This window comes from Carassius auratus, chromosome 1, assembly GCF_003368295.1.
Source record: "Carassius auratus strain Wakin chromosome 1, ASM336829v1, whole genome shotgun sequence".
NCBI classification, from domain to species: Eukaryota; Metazoa; Chordata; class Actinopteri; order Cypriniformes; family Cyprinidae; genus Carassius; species Carassius auratus.
In genome coordinates, this window is record NC_039243.1 from 4,143,215 (window position 1) to 4,152,473 (window position 9,259).

Here is a 9,259-nt window from a genome sequence, read left to right on the forward strand (position 1 = left end):
ACACACACACACACACACACACACTGGCACACACGCACGCACACACACACACACACACACACACACGGGTGCACACACACACACACACACACACACGGGTGCACACACACACACGGGTGCGCACACACACACACACACACACACACACACACACACACACACACACACACACACACACACACACACACTGGCACACACGCACGCACGCACACACACACACACACACGGGTGCACACACACACACACACACTGGCACACACACACGCACGCACACACACACACACACACGGGCGCACACACACGCACGCACACACACACGGGCGCACACACGCACGCATGCACACACACACGGGCGCACACACACGTGGGTGCACACACACACGGGTGCACACACACACACACACACACACACACACACACACACACTGGCACACACACATGCACGCACACACACACACACGGGCGCACACACGCACGCACGCACACACACACACACACACGGGCGCACACACGCACGCACGCACACACACACACACACACACGGGCGCACGCACGCACGCACGCACACACACACACACACACACACACACACACACACTGGATCCCTAATGACTCAGTGACTTGCGCAAATAACACCTTCTACTTTAGTACCAGCCAAACACTAGAGACTGACTCACCCTCACACACACACACACACACACACACACACAAAAGAGAAAAACACAGGATTAATTATTAAAAACAATTATGAAAAATAACATTTGTGGTCGACATTATCAGTGCAGATTTATTTTAGAATCAATGAGGTACTAATGTAGTTTTTATAAATATTTTTAATCGGTTTTATTTCTATATTAACCTTTTACTATTTGGTTCAGTTTAATATATTCACATTACATTTATCATCCATCAACCAGAATCTTACATTTGGAATTAAAATTGCATACACTCACGCCTTAAATAATTGTCATTATCACTCTCCGAATAAAAGTTAAACTAATTAGTGCAAGTCACGCAGAGAAAAACTAATCATATCTTCTCTGCCCAAGGTTTATCCTCCAGCAGAAAACATCTGAATAGGTTTAATCGATATCAGTAAAAATGGAAGATGACTGTGTATGAACAGTATATCTGAAAACATTCATGAGACCCAAATGTTATTCCTTGACTATTAAAGATGAATTTGCCTTCAAGTGTAATTAAATGTCAAAGTCTAATTAAAATCGGTCTGTGTCGAGTTCTCCCAGATAACAGAAGCGGTTCACGTGGATGAGTTCCAGGCAAATATCCCTGTGTTTGTGTGTCAGTGCGAACAGTTGTGATCAAACCTGTGTTTGTGGAGCACTCGCTGCTGGAGCGGCTAGAATCAAACCCAACAGAGCAGCGCTTCATCTGGAGAGTTTCCCCACACTTGATTGTGTGCAGTAATCAGCCTAGAGTAATTGCTCTAATTCACCCTCATGCTGAGAAAACTCCTCTGTTCTCAATTCACCCTCTGTGTCAGAGACATAAACAAACACACCACTCTCATCAGCACTGTACACAACACACACACACACACACACACACACAGAGGAATACACAGCTGCAGTTTGTCTCAAAGTCAACATCAAACTACAGTCACAAACAGTTTTACTTTCGCAATGTGACATGTTTCCAAGAGCATTTTTCTTTAATTGATTCAGAGATTGGCATAAAACGAGGAACTGATGAACCCAAATAAAAACAAAGACAAAACATGTTAATGAAACATCACAAACACAAACATTTCTTCACATGCGCGCTTTACCAAAAACACACGGACGAGTCTGTTCACATTGCTTTTGCTCATGAAGATTGCTGTGATACAGTAGTATGGTAGAAAAGAAAAAAGACTTTTGGATTATTAGCATTGGCTGATAACTTTCTCTGAGACTGAAGAACAAAATAATGTGATGAAATACATTATAATTAAGTTTTAAGATTGTATGTGCATTTTATGCCTGCAATAATGAAACTGTATGCATATTATATACTTCCAATTACAAGTTCAAACTGAATTTATGTGTCTCATGATTGTAAAATCCTTTGTACTACAGGCTTTTGCTTAAATGCATGAACAGCAGTTCTGCAGACACACATAAATATGAGTATTTTTAACATAATGAAGATAGTGAAGCAAAAGCTTACGGTGTTCAACAGTCATAATAATAAAAAAATAAAAAAATAATACTAATAAAATGAGCAAGTGTCCACAGTCTTGAGGAACACTGATTATTATAGCTAAATAAACCCCGACAGATGGATCAGGTCTTGCATCCAGTCAAAGCTAAAGAGTTTATTTTCAGTAATGACTGGCTGACTCAATTACATAACAGCTACTTAGAAAAGAAATAAATGCAACAACATAAGGCTTCAGTTAAAGACAACATAGACCTAGAGAAGCCTTAAAATGCAGAAACCAGCAGGCCTTGCAAAAATATTAACATTGCAATAACACTGCCAATTACTTATTCAATTCAATTCAATTACTTATTCTAACAAACAAAAAAAAAAAACATTTTAGCAATCACTATTGATAAGAGAGTACATAATGATTCTCCTGTTTCAACTCTCCGCTTTAACTCAATTGTATATCTCAGGACTAAATCACAGTGCAGACTGGCCAAGTGACATTTGAGATATTCTAACAATCTAATGTGATTGTCACTGAGGAAACAGATTGATTATGAAGGCTTAACACATTTAAACCGATGGGGACTCTGTGCACATCAAGAAACACCAACAAACTGCGAGAATAATGGCTGTTCTCAAACAGGTTTCCCAAACACTGATGCTCTGAAAGCACAGCAGATTACAGTTCTCCTGGAGATCAGCTTATTAACGGCTTCTGACACTACACTGGGGTAAGAGAAAGAAGTTTTACAACAGGGACATCTAAACTCATGAGACGGCAAAAGAAGAAGGATACAGAAATAATAGTTATTTATGTAACGCTACAAATACAAACTCAAATATATAAGATTCTGGCCACCAGCTCCGGGTCAGTTGGTCTGTGTCTATGTATTCATGACTGAACGTCTGAGTTTTTATTCTACTGCTGCACAAACCTCTTCATCCCAGGCTGAATATATAGATACATATACTGTGATACCAATAAGCCAACAGCAGAAGTGACATATGGGATTCTCTTCTGCTCTTCATCCACTTTGACTAGTACAGTGTTTTTGTGTGTTTGCATGTGAATCTTTGCTCGCTCAACCATCCGTGAGTCTTCACGAGATCATTACATGCTCTTTTTAAACAAACACTCCTTTCTCCATGTGTCTGTCTCTTAATCACAGTAACAAATGCACTTAACTGCATCTGGGGAAGAAAGAAGACTCGTTTTGTTGTTATATGGTCTAAAACGAACCTAGACTCCAGGATTGAATAAGTACTAACAGATGTCCTGGTTTTGTCAGATTCAGCTCACTTCTGTAGACAATGAAAACATTATTTGTTTTATTTATGAATAATTTTCCCAAATCGGACAAATGAAGGGGTGTTTCTCCAGATTTAGCTCACTTAAGGCTTATCCAAATGCACTAGTTAGGGCTCATGCATTGCTCAGGGGAAAGATACAGTGTGTGCGGGAGATGGAGGAGATGATGGGTGGAGAGAGAGATAGAGAGATGGAGGTCTGTCAGAATGCACCAGCAGTCAGTGGCGCCAGCACATTTACACACCACTCACGCGCCGCAGTGTACGACTCGCCTTTGGCCTGTAACTCAATTACACCCAATGAAAAATGACCACAATGTGTGTGTGTGTGTGTGTGTGTGTGTGTGCATGAAATATAGCTCTAAGCATGCAAGAATGTGTGCTTATGTGTGAGTGAAGTGTGTATGCACAATGATCTGTATTTCTATATGTGTATGTGTGTCCTCAGATGTACGATAAATTTAGAGTTTGCAAGTAAAATATGTGTTTGGTGGGGAATTCAGTTATCAGTTGTGTGTGTATTTATACACACACACACACACACACACACACACACACACATATATATATATATATATATATATAGAGAGAGAGAGAGAGAGAGAGAGAGAGAGTGTGTGTAAATTAAGGATAATTAGGCAAGTTGGTCATCTCAATGGCCAAGGTGTCCCAGTTTACCTTGATTCACACCCTATATATATGTTTTATTTATGTATATTTTAAAATACTTGTGGAAAAAAACAACAATAGAATTGTGATCTGTGTATTCATTAACATGTGTATGAAGATGTGTGTGTTTAGGACTGAACATTCATTCATTCTTACCTTGTGTATCCACCCTACATCCTCTCCTCTCTCCTCTCTCCTCTCCTCCCCAAGTCACTAGTTTCTCCTCTTCTCCTCCCGTGTCGCCACAATGCATCAAGATTAAAATTTAATAAGCTGCCATCTTCCCAGACGATCAAAGGGCCAAACACATGATGTTCAAAATCCTAATAATCCAGTTTACAGCTCGTCTTCAGTCTCAAACACAGGAGGAATGATGAACACAGGTAATGATATAATCCAATGTGAATACAGTCTCCTGACCCTGTCTAAGAGTCGAATCACCATACACCATCACGAGCATCCAGGAGTGAAGGCGACCATCGCTTTGGTTTATTAGTCATGGTGAGCGCCAGCGGGAAATCTTCGACTCGACGTCGCGCGCTCCGACTAATAATCGCGTGGGATCGGCTTCACGCGACGAACTGTTGATCGTCAAGGGTATTGCAATGAGAGCTGAGGGTGATCCTCTTCTGGCGGACTCGGGATTTTCATTGGACAAGAAACACTGAAAAGGTTATAATATTAATAATGAGGAACTGAGCTGAGGTTAAAATATATATTGCATGTTGTAAAATCCCGTCTGGCGCCGCTCCCCGTGCACGAGCATACAAAGGGCGATCCTTGTCTGGCAGACAATTTTCACTGAAATAAAAAAAAAATAGTAATATTAAAAAAAAGGAAAAAAATAGTTAAGGCAAAAACACACGCGTTGTTTGCTGCAGACGCAGAATCCCGCCTGACGCCGCTCCCTTTACAGCCGGCTTACATCCAGAACAACTGATGAACCACGGCCGAAATCACAGATACACGACGACTAAACACACTATATTTAGGAATATAAAGCCCGCGTCCACATGTGTCTGTTGGGTTTAATATGCAGAGGACAGGTGTGGTGATGCTGCTTCAGTGCAGGAGATCCCAGAGCTCAGATCAGTGGAGGGGAGATGCGTCTGTCACGGGTTCTGCTGCTGCCTCAGGCCTCGCCGTTTCGATCAAACACATCCCCGAATCAGAACGATTTTCTCTGTTATAGACGCGTGTCGCTTCCTGACGGGAGAGAAACGCTATTCCCCGTTTGTGCTGCATGCGATGCGGCAGGCGCGAGCGAGCGAGCGCGAGAGACTCAATGCGATGGCTTCAATAGAGAACACGAACGCCCTGCTTCACTCCCCTCTCTCCCTCTCCCTCTCTCTCTCTCTCTGTGTCATATATATCCTATATATCTCTATGGCAAATACACACACACACACACACACACACACAAATAACCTATCCAATCTTTCATCTGTAAATAGCAGATTATGCAAATTCACAATTCAATTATCTTTTTCTGTATATTGCATGACTTTATTGTTATTTATAATGTATTGTCAATTCTCTTTATTAGTGCTTTTATAACCTTAAATTATGTTTGCATTTTCTGTTAATTGCCTATTAATAAAAACTTTACTTCTAAATAAGAACTATTAATTGCCATTACAGTTAATTACTGAACATACACATAGGAGCCCGAGGAAAAAAAGCTTCAGAAAGAAAATTTCAGATGCTACATAGATGCTTTTGCATTTAAACTCTTGATATAGATACATACATACATATGAATTCAAAATACAGGATATTGAACATATATAACTTGACGTGGTGTAAAATAAAATAAAAATTTTCTTCTGATATTTACCTATTTACCTAATATTTTTTTATATATATAATTTAAATGGATTTTGTTTCACCATTGTCTAGATCATCAAAATGTAAAACAGGTGAAACCATTTTTGTAATGGATTTCACTGACCAAGATTAAAAGTGTGTAAAAGGGTAAGGGGAAACCAAACGATTAAAGTACCCAACTCAAACTCACTGTACGAGTCTATCAGTGTCTTCAGAGGAAGTTAAGATAAGGACGACTCTCTTCACTGCTTCAGTCATCCATCGTTCATCATTTGTGTAAGGAAGCCTGCATTGCTTTCATGCAAACCTCTAAAATCCCTCCATGGCTCCGTGGTCGACTGATGATTGTGCTTTTGCATGTTGATGAACATTCGCATCCAGCCTCGTCCACTTAAATAGAGTATGTGTATCAATAAAGATCAACCACAGAGCCAACAGGCAAATGAAGACAAAAACTCACCTCTGATGTCTTCTCCATTAACACCCAGTTATTAATTCATTGTGAACAGAGAAAATATCCAATGCCTGAACTAAAGCAGAATTACGACTGGCTAACAGAAATCCCCTCCCATCTGAAATGAAGGTTTGATTGACTTCTATAATGATTTGCCATCCCAATTAGTTTCAGCAGTCTTGGTTACTCATTTTTAGGAAAGCACATCACATTATGCTCCTCACTGATGTTACGCCACACATCCAGCTCTAGATGGAGACATTCTCAACCCCTTTCTGATCTTTAACAAATAACTGTTCTTAGTTCAGTCACATCCGGAGAAAGTTGTCAAGGATAGTAATCAGCCTCTATTAAGTGAATTCGCTGAGCTGTTTAACTGACCTCTTTTAAGAGAGGTGCTTACTGTTTAGGGGAGGAAATGATAACCTGATGTACCTTTCCAAATGCAGGTCATGGACAAAAAAGACACTCGATCCATTTACTGTAGCTGCTTTTATAAAAAAGGCTTCCCCTGATATGTCATTATGCGGATTCACTACCTTTCCCTGATGTAAACATCACATCTAAACTCCTTTTTTAAATAACTGAATCATGTCTGAGGTGTTTCATCACACATACAGAAACATGAGTCCACTAAAGTCAGTTTCTATGCGAGCTCCCAAAAAGCTTTTTACAATTACAAGCTGGTAATCACATAATTCAGAACATTTTAGTGTATTATAATACAACAGTGTTGTACAGATGAGTTTAAGAAGCTTTAAATATCTCGTTGGCTTGAAGCTGTATGTTTACTGGGTCTTGAACACTATTGTAAAAAAAATATATAATAAAAAATAAATAAATCAGCAGCTGTTGCATATTACCAGATAGAATATACCGTTGTGGTTTCTACGGTATTTCTGCCATATACCAGACCAGATATAGTATATCAATATGTTATTCTAAATTCAGACAGTGACTTGGTTTCTGAAATATTTCGCCAATTATTTCTCAATTTTTTTTTTTTTTTTTTTTAATAATTCTGAGCTATGAATTTAACCAAACAACTATGAGATTAATCACAACAGACTTTATACAACGACTAATTTTATTAGGTATTTATTGAAACAGTAAAACTAATAATAATAATAACATTTGGATTATATAACATACACTGCATATTTAAATGATAAAATCAGTAAATGATGTATTGGCAGACCTTCTTAAATACATTGCTCTTACTCTGTGTAATCGATCCCAATCCCTGAATAAAACCGAACACTTCTGCTGTCGTTTCATCTCATAAACACACATGACACTTTGTCTGTTGTTCAGTTTCTGTCCCAGTATCTGCTCTCATGGATTATTTTCATACTTCTGTAAAACAAATAAGGCTGTAGTGTCCCTGATGCAGCCTTTAATGTCTTTAGTAGAAATGTTAACTCATCATTCAAATCATTGTGTCCTGCAAAGGTGTTCAATGTCATCTCCAGCTGCAGGTGTTACAGAGAGATTAGATTCAACTTGTTGTGTATGTTGGCAGAATGAATGATACACACAGCAGACAATCGAGTCGTGTTAACTCACATTGTTTTTACTCTGAACTGTTAACTTCAATACGTCACTTTTATGAGTCACCACTAGAGGGCAGGCTTATCACAGAATGCTGATACCCAATAGTACATACATTACACTTTCCTCCCCCCCTAGATTAATCAACCTAAGAAACAAGAAATACAGAACTATAAACTTACTGCATAACATTTACAATTAACCTGAACAATGTTGCCAACTAAAACACAACTACAAATCAAGCCTTTGGGGAGGTTTCCTACATCTCTCAGGATAACGTCTCTGTGAACCTGGGTGCTGTTCAGGTGTAACTGGAATCGTCCCATCTGGTTCATCATTTTGTGGTTCAGAATCGTTTGTGTTAACTGAGGTAAGAGGGGCAGTCTCAACAGCATCATTGACCTTGTCATTTACATCAGGGACATTGTCAGGTGAATCAGAAACAGGTAACAGCGAGGATTTTGTCTGACGATCCACCAGCTGATCTGCATGCCGTCTCCATGTGTTGTCTCCAACCTTTACTGTGTACAACAAGGGTCCAGTTCTGGTGGTGATGGTACCTGGCTGCCACTTTTCCAGTCTGTAGTCACGTGCTAAGACTTCTTGTCCTACTTGAAAGTTTCTTGTTTGTCTATTGTTCATGTGCACAAATTGTTTGTTTTCTACATCTCGTCGAACATCAGGTTTGATGAGATCCAAACGAGATCTTAAATTCCTCTTCAGGAACATCATCGCTGGTGTTTGACCAGTCGTGGAGTGAGTGGCATTTCTGTACATGAAAAGGAAGTTGTCTATTTTGTGTTGGAGCGAGATAGTGTCATTATCCATTGCTTTTATTGCTTTCTTGAAGGTTTGTACAAACCTTTCTGCCAAGCCATTAGTGGCAGGATGGTATGGTGCGGAAGTAATGTGCTTGACTCCGTTCAGCTTCATGAATTTCTGAAACTCGTCTGAGACAAACTGTCGTCCATTATCCGTGCATATCTGTTCTGGCAGCCCATTTCTGGAGAATATTGTTCTTAGCACAGAAACAGTCTTTTCGGATGTGGTTGTCTTCATTAGAACAACTTCAGGCCACTTAGAATGCGCGTCCACGGCGATCAAGAACATGGAGTCCTTGAATGGTCCAGCAAAGTCGACATGCACTCTTTGCCACGGTGTTGACGGCCATTCCCAGGGATGCAAGGGAGCTAATGGCGGAGAGTTCTGTGTCTTTTGACATCCTGGACAAGCCTTTGCCAGATCCTCAATCTGTTTGTCGATTCCCGGCCACCACATGTAACTGCGGGCAAGGTT

General features: G+C 40.0%; 1 protein-coding gene across 5 annotated transcripts in view; it reads right to left on the minus strand.

Moving 5' to 3' along the window:
• LOC113119629 (adhesion G protein-coupled receptor L1-like) overlaps window positions 1-5,478 on the minus strand; it is a 31,649-nt gene extending 26,171 nt beyond the window's left edge. For 4 of the 5 annotated variants that reach the window (XM_026289483.1, XM_026289641.1, XM_026289565.1 and 1 more), the window contains exon 1: window positions 4,288-5,478. The gene's annotated coding sequence lies outside the window, so the exon portion shown is untranslated. Of the gene's footprint in view, window positions 1-1,328; window positions 1,474-4,287 lie in introns of those variants that run through there. The other variant, XM_026289410.1, reaches the window with a different exon arrangement.
• Between the last annotated feature and the right edge of the window lie 3,781 nt (window positions 5,479-9,259).